Raw genomic sequence first — 19063 nt, 5'->3', positions numbered from 1 at the left:
TTTCTGCCAGCATATTTCTTTTTCTCTGCAACCCACTGCTAAATTGTGCTTCCTAGCTGTTTTTTTTATAAAATCACTTAATCAAATCTAACTGATTACATCAGAGTAGGCCAGGTACCCTACACCATAAGAGAGGGTTTGAAATTTTGACTTGTCTACTTAAATATCACCAAAATCTGATCACAAGGTCAATTACGTCCCTGGGTGGGATTGAACCACCAACTTTTTGGTTAATAGCCGTACACACTAACTGATTGCGCTATAGCGACACTTTGTGAAAGTACATACTGACAAAGGCTAATAAGCATTCATCTAGAACGTTTCCTAGAAAAACTTTAAATAGTCAATAATCTGGAGAGTTTTTGTAAGATGTTTCTTCCATCAACCAATGAAGAAACACATTGGTACTTTCCCATGATGAGTGAGTGCTTCAGGATCTCTTGCACTTACATGTGCAGCAGAGTACTGTAATGGAAGCATGCTGGGTCCATAACCCAGAGGTAGGCAGATTGAAATTATCCTCTGCTATATGCATTTTTTTTTTGTTAATTAAAGTAATCCAAAACTGGGATTGATATTTTTGCTCTTTTTATTTTACTTAAAGTACAATAACTTTTACCTTTTTAATTTGTTTTAATAGTATATAGACAGTATTGTTTTCTTTCAAAAATCCACTTAATTTTCTTTACCCGATTATTAAAATGGTAATTGACAAAAACAAACTACATTGTCACCAGAAGAGCAATACAAAATGTACAAGTGATATATTAAAATCATCTTTCCAGCTTGAATTTCAATGATGCATTGGGGCAACGATTTTGTGAGAAACATCTTACCCTTAAATAAAGATTTTCTTAATTCCTTACCTGTGTGCTAATTAGATATCACCTTGTTTTCACATTAAACAGACTTCCACATGAGAAAGCAGCAAGGATGCAGTGGCGTTAATGTTTCCTGGTGTCAACCTGTATTATTTCAGTAGATATTGAAATGAGGATGCATCTTGCTGCCTTTCCAATGAAGCAAGTTTAATTTAGTAATAGGTGAAAAACCATCCCTACAAAGATGTTAATCCGATACTTGGCTTTGTGGACACTTTTCAGAGAATAAATTAGTTAGCATAAAAATAAAGCCAGAAAATGAAGAGCTGTTTAATCACTCAATTGGATTTTTCTGCCAGCATATTTCATTTTCTCTGCAAACCACTGCTAAATTGTGCTTCCTAGCTGTTTTTTGATAAAATCACTTAATCAAATCTAACTCTGATTACATCAGAGTAGGCCAGGTACCCTACACCATAAGAGGGGGTTTGAAATTTTGACTTGTCTACTTAAAGATCACCAAAATCTGATGACAAGGTCAATAACATCCCTGGGTGGGATTGAACCACCAACCCTTTGGTTAATAACCAAACACACTAACCGATTGCACCACAGAGACACTTTGCAAAAGTACATACTGACAAAGGCTAATAAGCATTCATCTAGAACGTTTCCTAGAAAACTTTAAAAAGTCAATAATCTGGAGAGTTTTTGTAAGATGTTTCTTCCATCAACCAATGAAGAAACACATTGGTACTTTCCCATGATGAGTGAGTGCTTCAGAATCTCTTGCACTTACATGTGCAGCAGAGTACTGCAATGGAAGCATGCTGGGCCCCTTAACCCAGAGGTAGGCAGATTGAAACTATCCTCTGCTATATGCATTTTTTTTTTTGTTAATTAAAGTAATCCAAAACTGGGATTGATATTTTTGCTCTTTTATTTTTACTTAAAGTACAATAACTTTTACCATTTTAATTTGTTTTAATAGTATATTGACAGTATTGTTTTCTTTCAAAAATCCACTTAATTTTCTTTACCCTATTATTAAAATGGTAATTGACAAAAACAAACTACATTGTCACCAGAAGAGCAATACAAAATGTACAAGTGATATATTAAAAACATCTTTCCAGCTTGAATTTCAATGATGCATTGGGGCAACGATTTTGTGAGAAACATCTTCACCCTTAAATAAAGATTTTCTTAATTCCTTACCTGTGTGCTAATTAGATATCACCTTGTTTTCACATTAAACAGACTTCCACATGAGAAAGCAGCAAGGATGCAGTGGCGTTAATGTTTCCTGGTGTCAACCTGTATTATTTCCGTAGATATTGAAATGAGGATGCATCTTGCTGCCTTTCCAATAAAGCAAGTTTAATTTAGCAATAGGTGAAAAACCATCCCTACAAAGATGTTAATCAGATACTTGGCTTTGTGGACACTTTTCAGAGAACAAATTTGTTAGCATAAAAATAAAGCCAGAAAATGAAGAGCTGTTTAATCACTCAATTGGATTTTTTTGCCAGCATATTTCTTTTTCTCTGCAAACCGCTGCTAAATTGTGCTTCCTAGCTGTTTTTATAAAATCACTGAATCAAATCTAACTCTGATTACATCAGAGAAGGCCAGGTACCCTACACCATAACAGGGGTTTTTGAAATTTTGACTTGTCTACTTAAAGATCACCAAAATCTGATAACAAGGTCAATTACATCCCTGGGTGGGATTGAACCACCAACCTTTTGGTTAATAGCCGTACACACTAACTGATTGCGCCACAGCGACACTTTGCAAAAGTACATACTGATAAAGGCTAATAAGCATTCATCTAGAACGTTTCCTAGAAAAACTTTAAATAGTCAATAATCTGGAGAGTTTTTGTAAGATGTTTCTTCCATCAACCAATGAAGAAACACATTGGTACTTTCCCATGATGAGTGAGTACTTCAGGATCTCTTGCAATTACATGTGCAGCAGAGTACTGTAATGGAAGCATGCTGGGTCCATAGCCCAGAGGTAGGCAGATTGAAACTATCCTCTGCTATATGCGTTTTTTTTTGTTAATTAAAGTAATCCAAAACTGGGATTGATATTTTTGCTCTTTTATTTTTACTTAAAGTACAATAACTTTTACCATTTTCATTTGTTTTAATAGTATATTGACAGTATTGTTTTCTTTCAAAAATCCACTTAATTTTCTTTACCCGATTATTAAAATGGTAATTGACAAAAACAAACTACATTGTCACCAGAAGAGCAATACAAAATGTACAAGTGATATATTAAAATCATCTTTCCAGCTTGAATTTCAATGATGCATTGGGGCAACGATTTTGTGAGTAACATCTTCACCCTTAAATAAAGATTTTCTTAATTCCTTACCTGTGTGCTAATTAGATATCACCTTGTTTTCACATTAAACAGACTTCCACATGAGAAAGCAGCAAGGATGCAGTGGCGTTAATGTTTCCTGGTGTCAACCTGTATTATTTCAGTAGATATTCAAATGAGGATGCATCTTGCTGCCTTTCCAATGAAGCAAGTTTAATTTAGTAATAGGTGAAATACCATCCCTACAAAGGTGTTAATCAGAAACTTGGCTTTGTGGACACTTTTCAGAGAACAAATTTGTTAGCATAAAAATAAAGCCAGAAAATGAAGAGCTGTTTAATCACTCAATTGGATTTTTTTGCCAGCATATTTCTTTTTCTCAGCAACCCACTGCTAAATTGTGCTTCCTAGCTGTTTTTATAAATTCACTGAATCAAATCTAACTCTGATTACATCAGAGAAGGCCAGGTACCCTACACCATAAGAGGGGGTTTGCAATTTTGACTTGTCTACTTAAATATCACCAAAATCTGATCACAAGGTCAATCACGTCCCTGGGTGGGATTGAACCACCAACCTTTTGATTAATAGCTGAACACACTAACCGATTGCGCCACAGATACACTTTGCAAAAAGTAAATACTGACAAAGACTAATAAGCATTCATCTAGAACGTTTCCTAGAAAAACTTTAAAAAGTCAATAATCTGGAGAGTTTTTGTAAGATGTTTCTTCCAGCAACCAATGAAGAAACACATTGGTACTTTCGCATGATGAGTGAGTGCTTCAGGATCTCTTGCACTTACATGTGCAGCAGAGTACTGTAATGGAAGCATGCTGGGTCCATAACCCAGAGGTAGGCAGATTGAAACTATCCTTTGCTATATGCATTTTTTTTTGTTCATTAAAGTAATCCAAAACTGGGATTGATATTTTAGCTTTTATTTTTACTTAAAGTACAATAACTTTTACCATTTTAATTTGTTTTAATAGTATATTGACAGTATTGTTTTCTTTCAAAAATCCACTTAATTTTCTTTACCCTATTATTAAAATGGTAATTGACAAAAACAAACTACATTGTCACCAGAAGAGCAATACAAAATGTACAAGTGATATATTAAAATCATCTTTCCAGCTTGAATTTCAATGATGCATTGGGGCAACGATTTTGTGAGAAACATCTTCACCCTTAAATAAAGATTTTCTTAATTCCTTACCTGTGTGCTAATTAGATATCACCTTGTTTTCACATTAAACAGACTTCCACATGAGAAAGCAGCAAGGATGCAGTGGCGTTAATGTTTCCTGGTGTCAACCTGTATTATTTCAGTAGATATTGAAATGAGGATGCATCTTGCTGCCTTTCCAATGAAGCAAGTTTAATTTAGTAATAGGTGAAAAACCATCCCTACAAAGATGTTAATCAGATATTTGGCTTTGTGGACACTTTTCAGAGAACAAATTTGTTAGCATAAAAGTAAAGCCAGAAAATGAAGAGCTGTTTAATCACTCAATTGGATTTTTTTGCCAGCATATTTCTTTTTCTCTGCAAACCACTGCTAAATTGTGCTTCCTAGCTGTTTTTATAAAATCACTGAATCAAATCTAACTCTGATTACATCAGAGAAGGCCAGGTACCCTACACCATAAGAGGGGTTTTTGAAATTTTGACTTGTCTACTTAAAGATCACCAAAATCTGATAACAAGGTCAATTACGTCCCTGGGTGGGATTGAACCACCAACCTTTTGGTTAATAGCCTTACACACTAACTGATTGCGCCACAGCGACACTTTGCAAAAGTACATACTGACAAAGGCTGATAAGCATTCATCTAGAACGTTTCCAAGAAAAACTTTAAATAGTCAATAATCTGGAGAGTTTTTGTAAGATGTTTCTTCCATCAACCAATGAAGAAACACATTGGTACTTTCCCATGATGAGTGAGTGCTTCAGGATCTCTTGCAATTACATGTGCAGCAGAGTACTGTAATGGAAGCATGCTGGGTCCATAGCCCAGAGGTAGGCAGATTGAAACTATCCTCTGCTATATGCATTTTTTTTTGTTAATTAAAGTAATCCAAAACTGGGATTGATATTTTTGCTCTTTTATTTTTACTTAAAGTACAATAACTTTTACCATTTTAATTTGTTTTAATAGTATATTGACAGTATTGTTTTCTTTCAAAAATCCACTTAATTTTCTTTACCCGATTATTAAAATGGTAATTGACAAAAATAAACTGATGAGGATACTACTGCAGTCTTTGTTTCGTCTGTACCCGCTGAAAGAGCAGCAAAAGGTGGAGATCTTGATGGGACAGTTGAAAGGGCTTGCACTTAGAGAGGTTACTTCCTGGCCTACTGAAGAGAAGAAGACTGTGGACCAGATCCTCAACAGGCTTGCTACCACATTTGACACAAGGACAGTGTCAGAACTTAAAATGCACTTCTTTGCTCGAAAGCAACAACCAGGAGAGTCACTACGGGGCTATGCCCTCAGCTTGCAGGAAGCACTCAGAGATGTTCAGCAAGCAGACCCTGAGCAAGTGCATGACAAAGAGAAAATGTTATTGGACCAGTTCACTGAAGGTGCAAGGGGCGAATTTGTAAAACTCAGCTGCGACTATTGAGATTGCAGAAGCCTGGAAGCACATTCCTGGATTTTAAAGAGGCTGCGATTAAAGTTCTAGGCTCCAGTCTTACTTCAGGGGCTGTTCCACAAGAGTCTATTCCAGAGATGCCACGGTATCAAGAGAATTCTGATGCCCAGGAGTCAAGTTTTAAAGGAGCTACTTACCCACCTACAGTAAAAGGAGTGACAGTGCCATGTTCAAAGACATGCATATTTGACTCTTCTAGTGAGTTACGAAGTCTGCTGGCTGAACTGACACGTGGTGTGACAGAGATGCGCAGAGACCTGCAGATTCTGAAGAGACAGCAGGCACTGCTCCATGAAGAAATGGAATGGTGCCAGGAGAGGAGACCACTGAACAGTTCCCAATGGGACCTACATAGAAGCAGGGAGACACTTTTTTCCAGCCACTTTGCCTCCCAAAGGCGACCCATTTTTCAAAGCTGTGAAGGAAGCGGACAAATTAAGAGAGAATTTGAGCAGCCAGATCATTTAAACTCCAAATTCATGTGGTTAACCCGTTATGTTAGCCAATGCCCGGTGGTTCAAGTTTGCATCAATGGAGTCTCAATGCCCGCTCTCTTAGACACTGGATCACAAGTGACCACAATACAAGCAACACAGTTTGAGCAGCATTGGACTGAGGAACAGATGTTTCCGTCAACTTCCACATTGATAAACCCGATTGCAAGCAATGGGCACTGCATCCCTTGCAAAGGATACTGGGAAGCTGAAATTCAAATCGGACGAACAGTGCTACCACAGCAAGGCTTCATCATCACCACTGCCCAAGATGATGGATTGCCTCCAGTGATAGTGGGCATGAATGTGTTGCGGAACTGCTGTGAGGAGCTCGTAGCAGCACTCCAAGGAGAGTTTCAAACTGACAAGCTCCAGGAGAAACAAGGCCTTCAACCTGGGATAGCCAAACAAAAGGGAAGAATGATAACAGAATTATCTGTAAGAGAGGAACATGAAAAAAATAAGGCTAGCCAAATAATGATAGAAATGCCCATCTCCAGTGTCCAGATTATCCGAAAGAATGCTTCAATGTTAGGCATGAATAATATAGCATCCAGTTCTAGAAACTGTGAGCAACCTATTCAAGGAACCAGTTTTGACCACCTGCAAGATAAAAGTCAGATGATAAGACACCTCAAAGCCTTACTGAAGATTGGGAAATACCTGACCAAGCGACAAAGGCAAGAATCCTCGCCAGAACTCCTGAAGTTGTTGAGACAGCGAGAAAGGCTGTTTGAAGAGAAAGGACAGTTGGTTCGATGTAGTGTGGATCCTAATACTCATTATAGGATCAGTCAACTTGTAATTCCAAGACAAAGTGCTTGTTATGTGCTTGAAGAATATCACGACAAGTCAGGTCACCCTGGGTGCAAAAGGATGGAAACAAGCATCTGGAAAAAGTTCTTTTGGGTTGAAATGAGGGAAGACATCAAGAGATGGTGCCGAAACTGTCCAACCTGTTCTGTAAGAAGAACCTTGCTGCCTCTTTCTCTCCAGAATCCATTGTCCCAAACCAGCTGTGATACTGAATCCCAAGATGGAATGGAAGAGGCTCATAAAATGTATTTACAGCAGACTAAGGTGGTTTGTCACCGACAAGGAGGCAAGAAGACTAGGGCTTGCAAAACAGAAAACCACCATAGTCAGCTGCAGTTTTGTACAGCATGTCCCAAAGACAGTTTAGAAAGAGTTCAATACTCATCCATGGCAGGGGGGTTGAGGTTTCCTAGACAAACTTTTCAAGACCATATACTGTCCAGATTTCAACCGATTGCTCCAGGAGCATGTGTTAATGTACTATAGCACAAAAGGAATTATACCTATCAGATACTGATGTTAAAAATGTTGATAAATGTTAATGTTTCAGACATAATCTGTGTTCACTAATGAATGTGACTGGATATAGTGAGAAGTTTATATAGGGATAAAACCAAAATGCGTGAGGACACGCATGTTTTGGGGGGGGCACGTGTGATATCCCATAACAACAAGGACATTTTTGACAACAGTGTAGTTGCCTGTGCCATTTTAAATAAAGTTTATTTAAAAGAAAATTGAACAGCAGTTTGAGAAGTCAGTTGGAGCCATGGTGAGGAAAGAGCTGGCGACGCCATTACGCAGAGATGAGCAGCTGAGAGAGGGGAGACAAATAAGCTGAAAATTGCATGAGAGAGTAAGCAGTAGTGCAAAATACAGCAGTGGAAGTGCAGCAATTAACAAGTAAGAACGCCATGACACTCTCAGCCAAGAGAGTGCACAGCAAGTGTCAGAGACAGGAGAGTATAAAGCCTTTATACCAATGCTGACTGGCCTACATCTGAGGGGAAACTGCCTCAGAAACATCTATTGACTGGGTGAGATAAATCCATATTTATACTGAAACCTACTCCACTGCAAAGGACATTATCCTATATTTACTATACCTATGCAGCGATTTACATGGGAAGCAGCTCCAGTTTGTTTTAAACAATCATCTTTACTACACAGAGCTACAATATTTTGTTCACAGCTAAAGGAGACAATAGCTGCATATAACTATGTAACAACATAACCGGGCCCCAACGTGCACATAGAGACTCCCTGCAGTGACACCAATGTTATCTGGGACTTAAATATTGTCTGCATAAGTTGATTTCTATTACTAAGCAACATAGTATTAATCTCAGATTTAGTTATATTACCATTTGTGTAATGACTTAAAGTGTATATGGTGTCTGTGTTTAAGTTGCTTGAATCAAATCTTTCCCTTCCCTACTGTAATCAGTTCCTTTTCTGAGTTATGTGGTAAACCATTTATTCTTTCATACAAAGCCCTGCCTGCCTTTCTTTGTGTCTGGGGAAACCTTGCCTCTCTGCCAGGAATAGAGAAGAGCTGCTGCTGAAGGAGGAATAGTCCATCAAGGTATCCCTGACCTGTTCCACATAGTTTACACACTTGTTATACCGGGGTGTTACATTGTGTGTGACTGACCTTAGGAAGAAACCGGAGCCTCCGCTGCAGTGACCCAGCAACCAGGGCACGGGAGTATACAGTGCCGCTGGGAGTGATGAAGCTGCAGTAAAGATGTCTATTAGACCTAGCCTGCTGCAGCCCTTGTAGATTCTCATAAAAAAAGTTCTTCTTTTCTTGTCAAAATTAATAGCTAAGAATAGGCTGCTTGAGGCAGGCCCCTGTTAAGTGGCCTGCTACTGAAGGCAACAACTACAAACTGAGCTCCCTGTTCATGGAAGCGGGGTTATAGAGGAGAATGCGCTGAGCATCTTGGGAACAGTCAAAAGCTTTGAGCCGGTTGGTGCCTCAGATCAAGATCCTACTCTACACCCCAATGTGAATCCTTGTGGAGTCCAGTGTACCCCACAGAAGAAATTAATGTGTCACACCCATTGGCAGCAACCTTAGAATAGCTGCTGATGGGCACAATTGAGAAAGGAAGGGGGGAGGGACATTTGAATCCAGCACATAGATGCAATTCAAATATGTAATTTGAACCTTCCTATTTTAAAATATAATGGATGAACCTCACCCTGTGAGAACAATCTTCATGATATAGAGATCTCATATGCAAAATAAGTATGAGTTGGGATAGGGCTGGGGAGGGTGGCTGCTCGGGCAGCCCCTCCCCCGTCAAGTTAAGGAGATTCAACTGAGGAAGCACAAGGGAACTCTCGTCTGGGGACAACAACTGCAGGGAGACCACATCTTTTCAGATGAACATGGGAGGGCGGAAGGCTGCCTAATACTGAAGCACCATCAAATATCAAACCATATGCAATAACTAGTACAAGCATTCCTGGGGGAAGGTCTGCAGGAGACGAATTTGCATACGGTGATGTCATCCAAGCAGTGGGCCAAAGTTGGCTGGAACCCTCATCTGCATATGAAAAGAGAAAAGGGTTATGCAGGGCATGGCGGCATTTTGCGGCGCTTGGATGACCCCTAGTTCGCATTAAACACCTCCACCCTCCTTCGGTGTGGGGCTCATGTTGACTATGCCCCAGCCCCTGAAGCATTCAAGCTGATTTCTTGCAGCAGCTGGGCACTGTAACAGCTCCAGAGCTGCTCTGTAAGGCAAATAAAAGGGTGTGGGCCCTGCAGCACTACCTGTAGTTCGCATTGTGCGTTGGAAGGCACAAAGTAAGCAGACGGGAGAAGTCAGGATAGTGCGCAAGGGCATAGAAGGGAGCGGCTCAAGAATAGAGAAGTGGAAACAGACAGCAAACTAGGCTGGAGAGAGACCTGAGACAAAGAGATCTGAATTATACGAGAGCCGACCAGGGGAAACACAAATTATGCAGTCAAGTTTCCCACATTTGGGGAAATCGCAGGGGCAGCACAGCCAGAGTGCAATGGGTGAGCCTTGCCCTGGGAGAAGCACCTTCAAGATCATAGTATCTCACCTGGCAGGTAAATAGGAGTTGGGCTAGAGCTGGGGAGGGTCGCTGCTCGGGCACCCCCCTGTCAAGTGAAGGAGATCCAACTGAGGCAGCACAATGGAACTCTCGAAAGAAGAACAAGGCTAGAGGAAGATCTGAGACAAAGAAATCTGACTTTTACCAGAGCTGACCAGCGGAAAACACAAACACAGTCCCCCACTACCACAAATAATGCAGGCGAGTTTCCCACATTTGGGGAAATCACAGGGGTCAGCATACCCAGAATGCAATGAATGAACCTCACCCTGGGTGAACAATCTTCATGACCATGGTGTCTCCTATGCAAAATAAGTATGATTTGGGATAGGGCTGGGGAGGGCCGCTGCTCAGGCACATCTCTGTCAAGTAAAGGAAATTCAACTGAGGCAGCACAAGGGAACTCTCATCTGGGGACAACAACTGCAGGGAGAACACATATTTTCAGATGAACATGGGAGGGCAGAAGGCTGCCTAATACTGAAGCACCCCCAAACAACAAACCAAATGCAACAACTAGTGCAAGCATTCCTGGGGGAAGGCCTGCAGCAGATGGATTTGCATATGGTGATGTTATCCAAGCAGTGGGTCAAAGTTGGCTTCAACCCTCATCTGCATATGAAAAGAGAAAAGGGGCGTGCAGGGCATGGCGGCCTTTTGCGCTGCTTGGATGACCCCTAGATCGCATTAAACACCCCCACCCTCCTTTGGTGTGGGGCTCATGTTGGCCATGCCCCATCCCATGAAGCATTCAAGCTGATTTCTTGCAGCAGCTGGGCACTGTAACAGCTCCAGAGCTGCTCTGTAAGGCAAGTAAAAGGGTGTGGGCCCTGCAGCACTACCTGTAGTTTGCATTGTGCATTGGAAGGCACAAAGTAAGCAGACGGGAGGAGAAGTCAGGATAGTGCACAAGGGTATAGAAGGGAGGGGCTCAAGAAAAGAGAAGTGGAAACAGACAGCAAACTAGGCTGGAGAGAGACCTGAGACAAAGAGATCTGAATTATACGAGAGCCGACCAGGGGAAACACAAATTATGCAGTCAAGTTTCCCACATTTGGGGAAATTGCAGGGGCAGCACACCCAGAGTGCAATGGGTGAGCCTTGCCCTGGGAGAAGCACCTTCATGATCATAGTATCTCACCTGGCAGGTAAGTAGGAGTTGGGCTAGAGCTGGGGAGGGTCGCTGCTCGGGCACCCCCCTGTCAAGTGAAGGAGATCCAACTGAGGCAGCACAAAGAAACTCTCGAAAGAAGAACAAGGCTAGAGGAAGATCTGAGACAAAGAAATCTGACTTTTACCAGAGCTGACCAGAGGAAAGCACAAACACAGTCCACCACTACCACAAATAATGCAGTCGAGTTTCCCACATTTGGGGAAATCACAGGGGTCAGCATACCCAGAGTGCAATGAATGAACCGCACCCTGGGAGAACAATCTTCATAACAATGGTATCTCCTATGCAAAATAAGTATGATTTGGGATATGGCTGGGGAGGGCCGCTGCTCAGGCACATCTCTGTCAAGTAAAGGAGATTCAACTGAGGCAGCACAAGGGAACTCTTATCTGGGGACAACAACTGCAGGGAGAACACATATTTTCAGATGAACATGGGAGGGCAGAAGGCTGCCTAATACTGAAGCACCCCCAAACAACAAACCAAATGCAACAACTAGTGCAAGCATTCCTGGGGGAAGGCCTGCAGCAGATAGATTTGCATATGGTGATGTCATCCAAGCAGTGGGTCAAAGTTGGCTTCAACCCTCGTCTGCATATGAAAAGAGAAAAGGGGCGTGCAGGGCATGGTGGCCTTTTGCGGCACTTGGCTGACCCCTAGTTTGCATTAAACACCTCCACCCTCCTTCGGTGTGGGGCTCATGTTGGCTATGCCCCAGCCCCTGAAGCATTCAAGCTGATTTCTTGCAGCAGCTGGGCACTGTAACAGCTCCAGAGCTGCTCTGTAAGGCAAGTAAAAGGGTGTGGGCCCTGCAGCACTACCTGTAGTTCGCATTGTGCGTTGGAAGGCACAAAGTAAGCAGAAAGGAGGAGAAGTCAGGATAGTGCGCAAGGGCATAGAAGGGAGCGGCTCAAGAAAAGAGAAGTGGAAACAGACAGCAAACTAGGCTGGAGAGAGACCTGAGACAAAGAGATCTGAATTATACGAGAGCCGACCAGGGGAAACACAAATTATGCAGTCAAGCTTCCCACATTTGGGGAAATCAGAGTGCAATGGGTGAGCCTTGCCCTGGGAGAAGCACCTTCATGATCATAGTATCTCACCTGGCAGGTAAGTAGGAGTTGGGCTAGAGCTGGGGAGGGTCGCTGCTCGGGCACCCCCCTGTCAAGTGAAAGAGATCCAACTGAGGCAGCACAAGGAAACTCTCGAAAGAAGAACAAGGCTAGAGGAAGATCTGAGACAAATAAATCTGACTTTTACCAGAGCTGACCAGAGGAAAGCACAAACACAGTCCCCCACTACCACAAATAATGCAGTCGAGTTTCCCACATTTGGGGAAATCACAGGGGTCAGCATACCCAGAATGCAATGAATGAACCTCACCCTGGGAGAACAATCTTCATGACCATGGTATCTCCTATGCAAAATAAGTATGATTTGGGATAGGGCTGGGGAGGGCCGCTGCTCAGGCACATCTCTGTCAAGTAAAGGAGATTCAACTGAGGCAGCACAAGGGAACTCTCATCTGGGGACAACAACTGCAGGGAGAACACATATTTTCAGATGAACATGGGAGGGCAGAAGGCTGCCTAATACTGAAGCACCCCCAAACAACAAACCAAATGCAACAACTAGTGCAAGCATTCCTGGGGGAAGGCCTGCAGCAGATGGATTTGCATACGGTGATGTCATCCAAGCAGTGGGTCAAAGTTGGCTTCAACCCTCGTCTGCATATGAAAAGAGAAAAGGGGCGTGCAGGGCATGGCGGCCTTTTGCGGTGCTTGGATGACCCCTAGTTCACATTAAACACCTCCACCCTCCTTCGGTGTGGGGCTCATGTTGGCTGTGCCCCAGCCCCTGAAGCATTCAAGCTGATTTCTTGCAGTAGCTGGGCACTGTAACAGCTCCAGAGCTGCTCTGTACGGCAAGTAAAAGGGTGTGGGCCCTACAGCACTACCTGTAGTTTGCATTGTGCATTGGAAGGCACAAAGTAAGCAGACAGGAGGAGAAGTCAGGATAGTGCACAAGGGTATAAAAGGGAGGGGCTCATGAAAAAAGAAGTGGAAACAGACAGCAAACTAGGCTGGAGAGAGACCTGAGACAAAGAGATCTGAATTATACGAGAGCCGACCAGGGGAAACACAAATTATGCAGTCAAGCTTCCCACATTTGGGGAAATCGCAGGGGCACCACACCCAGAGTGCAATGGGTGAGCCTTGCCCTGGGAGAAGATCCTTCATGATCATAGTATCTCACCTGGCAAGTAAGTAGGAGTTGGGCTAGAGCTGGGGAGGGTCGCTGCTCGGGCACCCCCCTGTCAAGTTAAAGAGATCCAACTGAGGCAGCACAAGGGAACTCTCGAAAGAAGAACAAGGCTAGAGGAAGATCTGAGACAAAGAAATCTGACTTTTACCAGAGCTGTCCAGAGGAAAGCACAAACACAGTCCCCCACTACCACAAATAATGCAGTCGAGTTTCCCACATTTGGGGAAATCACAGGGGTCAGCATACCCAGAATGCAATGAATGAACCTCACCCTGGGAGAACAATCTTCATGACCATGGTATCGCCTATGCAAAATAAGTATGATTTGGGATAGGGTTGGGGAGGGCCGCTGCTCAGGCACATCTCTGTCAAGTAAAGGAGATTCAACTGAGGCAGCACAAGGGAACTCTCATCTGGGGACAACAACTGCAGGGAGAACACATATTTTCAGATAAACATGGGAGGGCAGAAGGCTGCCTAATACTGAAGCACCCCCAAACAACAAACCAAATGCAACAACTAGTACAAGCATTCCTGGGGGAAGGCCTGCAGCAGATGGATTTGCATATAGTGATGTCATCCAAGCAGTGGGTCAAAGTTGGCTTCAACCCTCGTCTGCATATGAAAAGAGAAAAGGGGCGTGCAGGGCATGGCGGCCTTTTGCGGCGCTTGGATGACCCCTAGTTCGCATTAAACACCTCCACCCTCCTTCGGTGTGGGGCTCATGTTGGCTATGCCCCAGCCCCTGAAGCATTCAAGCTGATTTCTTGCAGCAGCTGGGCACTGTAACAGCTCCAGAGCTGCTCTGAACGGCAAGTAAAAGGGTGTGGGCCCTGCAGCACTACCTGTAGTTTGCATTGTGCATTGGAAGGCACAAAGTAAGCAGACGGGAGAAGTCAGGATAGTGCGCAAGGGCATAGAAGGGAGCGGCTCAAGAAAAGAGAAGTTGAAACAGACAGCAAACTAGGCTGGAGAGAGACCTGAGACAAAGAGATCTGAATTATACGAGAGCCGACCAGGGGAAACACAAATTATGCAGTCAAGTTTCCCACATTTGGGGAAATCGCAGGAGCAGCACACCCAGAGTGCAATGGGTGAGCCTTGCCCTGGGAGAAGCACCTACATGATCATAGTATCTCACCTGCCAGGTAAGTAGAAGTTGGGCTAGAGCTGGGGAGGGTCGCTGCTCGGGTACCCCCCTGTCAAGTGAAGGAGATTCAACTGAGGCAGCACAAGGGAACTCTCGAAAGAAGAACAAGGCTAGAGGAAGATCTGAGACAAATAAATCTGACTTTTACCAGAGCTGACCAGAGGAAAGCACAAACACAGTCCCCCACTACCACAAATAATGCAGTCGAGTTTCCCACATTTGGGGAAATCACAGGGGTCAGCATACCCAGAATGCAATGAATGAACCTCACCCTGGGAGAACAATCTTCATGACCATGGTATCTCCTATGCAAAATAAGTATGATTTGGGATAGGGCTGGGGAGGGCCGCTGCTCAGGCACATCTCTGTCAAGTAAAGGAGATTCAATTGAGGCAGCACAAGGGAACTCTCATCTGGGGACAACAACTGCAGGGAGAACACATATTTTCAGATGAACATGGGAGGGCAGAAGGCTGCCTAATAATGAAGCACCCCCAAACAACAAACCAAATGCAACAACTAGTGCAAGCATTCCTGGGGGAAGGCCTGCAGCAGATGGATTTGCATACGGTGATGTCATCCAAGCAGTGGGTCAAAGTTGGCTTCAACCCTCGTCTGCATATGAAAAGAGAAAAGGGGCGTGCAGGGCATAGCGGCCTTTTGCGGCGCTTGGATGACCCCTAGTTCGCATTAAACACCTCCACCCTCCTTCGGTGTGGGGCTCATGTTGGCTATGCCCCAGCCCCTGAAGCATTCAAGCTGATTTCTTGCAGCAGCTGGGCACTGTAACAGCTCCAGAGCTGCTCTGTACGGCAAGTAAAAGGGTGTGGGCCCTGCAGCACTACCTGTAGTTTGCATTGTGCATTGGAAGGCACAAAATAAGCAGACAAGAGGAGAAGTCAGGATAGTGCACAAGGGTATAAAAGGGAGGGGCTCATGAAAAAAGAAGTGGAAACAGACAGCAAACTAGGCTGGAGAGAGACCTGAGACAAAGAGATCTGAATTATACGAGAGCCGACCAGGGGAAACACAAATTATGCAGTCAAGCTTCCCACATTTGGGGAAATCGCAGGGGCACCACACCCAGAGTGCAATGGGTGAGCCTTGCCCTGGGAGAAGCACCTTCATGATCATAGTATCTCACCTGGCAGGTAAGTAGGAGTTAGGCTAGAGCTGGGGAGGGTCGCTACTCGGGCACCCCCCTGTCAAGTGAAAGAGATCCAACTGAGGCAGCACAAGGGAACTCTCGAAAGAAGAACAAGGCTAGAGGAAGATCTGAGACAAATAAATCTGACTTTTACCAGAGCTGACTAGAGGAAAGCACAAACACAGTCCCCCACTACCACAAATAATGCAGTCGAGTTTCCCACATTTGGGGAAATCACAGGGGTCAGCATACCCAGAATGCAATGAATGAACCTCACCCTGGGAGAACAATCTTCATGACCATGGTATCGCCTATGCAAAATAAGTATGATTTGGGATAGGGCTGGGGAGGGCCGCTGCTCAGGCACATCTCTGTCAAGTAAAGGAGATTCAGCTGAGGCAGCACAAGGGAACTCTCATCTGGGGACAACAACTGCAGGGAGAACACATATTTTCAGATAAAAATCTTGGTCATGCTCTGGTTTCTCTTCAGAACGAACAAATCTTTCGCCTCTTACTAAAGATTTCCGTGGAGAGGAGCAAAACCGAGTTTTATCTCAATTTTTGCATGCCCCATCTTTTTGGGGTTTCTTTTACCGGTTTAAAGATAGAATGAGTGTGCTTTAATGTAAGCTCATTTGCATAGAAATGACAGTAAATGTTTATTTATGTTCAAACAGAACTTTCTTGACCATGCTACTTGCTTTAAAGATCTGGGAGCACATGGAATACAGTACAAACCATGCTTATAGCAAGGAGAAGCCAGGTGAGAAATCTGCTTTCTTTCAAATTGGGCGCTCACTTTGATCTGAATGAGGACTGCTGGCACAGCACTCAGGCGACAGGTGGAATCTTGGTCATGCTCTGGTTTCTCTTCAGAATGAACAAATCTTTCGCCTTTTATTAAAGATTATCCGTGGAGAGGAGCAAAACTGAGTTTTATCTCAATTTTTGCATGCCCCATATTATTGGGGTTTCTTTTATCAGTTTAAAGACAGAACAAGTGTGCTTTCTTGTTAGCTTTAATGTAAGTTTATTTGCATAACAATGACAATAAATGTCTGTTTCTTTTCAAGCAGAACTTTCTTGACCATACTAATTGCTTGAAAGATCTGGGAGCACATGGAAAAGAGTACAAACCATGTTTATAGCAAGGGGAAGCCTGGTGAGAAATCTGCTTTCTTTCTTTCAAATTGGGTGCTCACTTTGAGCTGAATGAGGACTGCTGGCATGGCACTCAGGCGACAGGTGGAATCTTGGTCATGCTCTGGTTTCTCTTCAGAACGAACAAATCTTTCGCCTTTTACTAAAGATTTCCGTGGAGAGGAGCAAAACTGAGTTTTATCTCAATTTTTGCATGCCCCATATCATACCTCCCAACTGTCCCGATTTTCGCGGGACAGTCCCGTTTTTTGGGGACTGTCCCGCTGTCCCACCTGCGGGCCGCAGTGTCCCGCGGTGGGTAGGACAGTTGGGAGGCTCTGTCTGTCGCTGCCCTGCTTAGCAGAGCAGAGGTGAATAGTCGCTGTGCGCACAGCGTCTATTCACTGAAGTCAGAGGGAGAGGTGGCATGCCAGCGGCTCACAGAGCGCTGGGCATGCCCCCTCAGTGCCGAAAACGGGGGCGTGACTCGCGATCGCGGGTCCTCCCGCGAAGCCATGCCCCTTTTTACTTAGGCCACGCCCTTTTTGGGAGCGCGTGCGACTTCGCCGCGCGTGTGTCCCTCTTTGCGAGCCGACAAAGTTGGGAGGTATGCCCATATTATTGGGGTTTCTTTTATCAGTTTAAAGACAGAACGAGTGTGCTTTCTGGTTAGCTTTAATGTAAGTTTATTTGCATAACAATGACAGTAAATGTTTGTTTCTTTTCAAACAGAACTTTCTTGACCATGCTACTTGCTTGAAAGATCTGGGAGCACATGGAAAACAGTACAAACCATGCAGTATCACAAGAGCCTTTATTTGATCTTTCATGAAGATAGAGCAGAATTGAGGACACGTCAACAATTTCTGCCGAAGGTGGTTCATCTTTCCACATGGTGCCTTTGGCCACTGACACCTTCGTTGAGTCAAAGTCTCTGGCTGTGGTCAGAACTTTGAAAATTTATGTCACCAGAACGGTTCAGATTAGGAAAACAGAGGCTCTGTTTGTCCTGTATGCTCCCAACAGGATTGGGTGTCCTGCTTCCATGTAGACCATTATGCGCTGGATCTGTGGTAAGATTCAGCATGCTCATTCCATGGCAGGATTGCCGTTACTGAATTAGGTGAAGACCCATTCTACTAGAAAGGTGGGTTCATCCTGGGCAGCTGGTCGGGGAATCTCGGCATTGCAACTTTGCCGAGCAGCTATTTAGTAAACACTTTTGCTAAGTTTTACAAGTTTGATACCTTGGCCGATGATAACTTCAAGTTGGGTAATTCGGTGCTGCAGAGTCGTACGCACTCTTCCACCCGTTCAAGAGCTTTGGTATAACCCCATGGTTCTTAATGTGACCCCAGCATCCTCTAGGTCGTATGAGAAAATAGGATTTTAATACCTACCGGTAAATCCTTTTCTCTTAGTCTGTAGAGGATGCTGGGCACCCGTCCCAGTCCATACTGTGTCTGCAGTTATTACTTGTGGTTATACACATGTTGTGTTATGGTTCTGGTCAGCTTTTTGCTGCAATTATTCATGCCGTTGGCTTGTGTTCTGTTGAATGCCACGTTCTGCGGCATGCTTAAGGTGTGAGCTGGTAAGATGCTCACCTTAGTTTAACAATAAATCCTTTCCTCGAAATGTCCGTCTCCATGGGCACAGTTCCTATAACTGGAGTCTGGAGGAGGGGCATAGAGGGAGGAGCCAGTTCACACCCTTTGATAGTCTTAAAGTGCCCATGTCTCTTGCGGATCCCGTCTATACCCCATGGTTCTTAATGTGACCCCAGCATCCTCTACGGACTAAGAGAAAAGGATGCCCTTGCGCACTATCCTGACTTCTCCTCCCGTCTGCTTACTTTGTGCCTTCCAACGCACAATGCAAACTACAGGTGGTGCTGCAGGGCCCACACCCTTTTACTTGCCTTACAGAACAGCTCTGGAGCTGTTACAGTGCCCAGCTG

At 43.8% G+C, this 19063-nt stretch overlaps 14 non-coding genes across 14 annotated transcripts; 3 read left to right on the top strand and 11 right to left on the bottom strand.

The window, feature by feature from the left end:
- Positions 1-10065: 10065 nt before the first annotated feature.
- On the bottom strand, positions 10066-10228 carry LOC134997417 (U1 spliceosomal RNA). Its single transcript, XR_010199936.1, has one exon. It is a non-coding gene; the product is annotated as a U1 spliceosomal RNA (small nuclear RNA).
- A 152-nt stretch (positions 10229-10380) lies between these two features.
- Positions 10381-10544, bottom strand: LOC134997162 (U1 spliceosomal RNA). Its single transcript, XR_010199713.1, has one exon. It is a non-coding gene; the product is annotated as a U1 spliceosomal RNA (small nuclear RNA).
- A 674-nt stretch (positions 10545-11218) lies between these two features.
- On the bottom strand, positions 11219-11381 carry LOC134997224 (U1 spliceosomal RNA). Its single transcript, XR_010199769.1, has one exon. It is a non-coding gene; the product is annotated as a U1 spliceosomal RNA (small nuclear RNA).
- A 152-nt stretch (positions 11382-11533) lies between these two features.
- On the bottom strand, positions 11534-11697 carry LOC134997116 (U1 spliceosomal RNA). The gene has a single exon (XR_010199669.1). It is a non-coding gene; the product is annotated as a U1 spliceosomal RNA (small nuclear RNA).
- A 972-nt stretch (positions 11698-12669) lies between these two features.
- On the bottom strand, positions 12670-12833 carry LOC134997183 (U1 spliceosomal RNA). The gene has a single exon (XR_010199732.1). It is a non-coding gene; the product is annotated as a U1 spliceosomal RNA (small nuclear RNA).
- Positions 12834-13507: 674 nt separating this feature from the next.
- On the bottom strand, positions 13508-13670 carry LOC134997454 (U1 spliceosomal RNA). Its single transcript, XR_010199961.1, has one exon. It is a non-coding gene; the product is annotated as a U1 spliceosomal RNA (small nuclear RNA).
- Positions 13671-13822: 152 nt separating this feature from the next.
- Positions 13823-13986, bottom strand: LOC134997040 (U1 spliceosomal RNA). Its single transcript, XR_010199595.1, has one exon. It is a non-coding gene; the product is annotated as a U1 spliceosomal RNA (small nuclear RNA).
- Positions 13987-14657: 671 nt separating this feature from the next.
- Positions 14658-14820, bottom strand: LOC134997190 (U1 spliceosomal RNA). The gene has a single exon (XR_010199739.1). It is a non-coding gene; the product is annotated as a U1 spliceosomal RNA (small nuclear RNA).
- A 152-nt stretch (positions 14821-14972) lies between these two features.
- On the bottom strand, positions 14973-15136 carry LOC134997171 (U1 spliceosomal RNA). The gene has a single exon (XR_010199721.1). It is a non-coding gene; the product is annotated as a U1 spliceosomal RNA (small nuclear RNA).
- Positions 15137-15810: 674 nt separating this feature from the next.
- Positions 15811-15973, bottom strand: LOC134997402 (U1 spliceosomal RNA). Its single transcript, XR_010199923.1, has one exon. It is a non-coding gene; the product is annotated as a U1 spliceosomal RNA (small nuclear RNA).
- A 152-nt stretch (positions 15974-16125) lies between these two features.
- Positions 16126-16289, bottom strand: LOC134997035 (U1 spliceosomal RNA). Its single transcript, XR_010199590.1, has one exon. It is a non-coding gene; the product is annotated as a U1 spliceosomal RNA (small nuclear RNA).
- A 144-nt stretch (positions 16290-16433) lies between these two features.
- Positions 16434-16549, top strand: LOC134996902 (U5 spliceosomal RNA). Its single transcript, XR_010199462.1, has one exon. It is a non-coding gene; the product is annotated as a U5 spliceosomal RNA (small nuclear RNA).
- A 270-nt stretch (positions 16550-16819) lies between these two features.
- On the top strand, positions 16820-16936 carry LOC134996967 (U5 spliceosomal RNA). The gene has a single exon (XR_010199525.1). It is a non-coding gene; the product is annotated as a U5 spliceosomal RNA (small nuclear RNA).
- Positions 16937-17222: 286 nt separating this feature from the next.
- On the top strand, positions 17223-17335 carry LOC134996963 (U5 spliceosomal RNA). The gene has a single exon (XR_010199521.1). It is a non-coding gene; the product is annotated as a U5 spliceosomal RNA (small nuclear RNA).
- Positions 17336-19063: the final 1728 nt, after the last annotated feature.

This window comes from Pseudophryne corroboree, unplaced genomic scaffold (assembly GCF_028390025.1).
Source record: "Pseudophryne corroboree isolate aPseCor3 unplaced genomic scaffold, aPseCor3.hap2 scaffold_144, whole genome shotgun sequence".
NCBI lineage: Eukaryota > Metazoa > Chordata > Amphibia > Anura > Myobatrachidae > Pseudophryne > Pseudophryne corroboree.
Note: the sequence above shows the minus strand (reverse complement) of the source record. Positions and strands in the feature narration are given on the sequence as shown.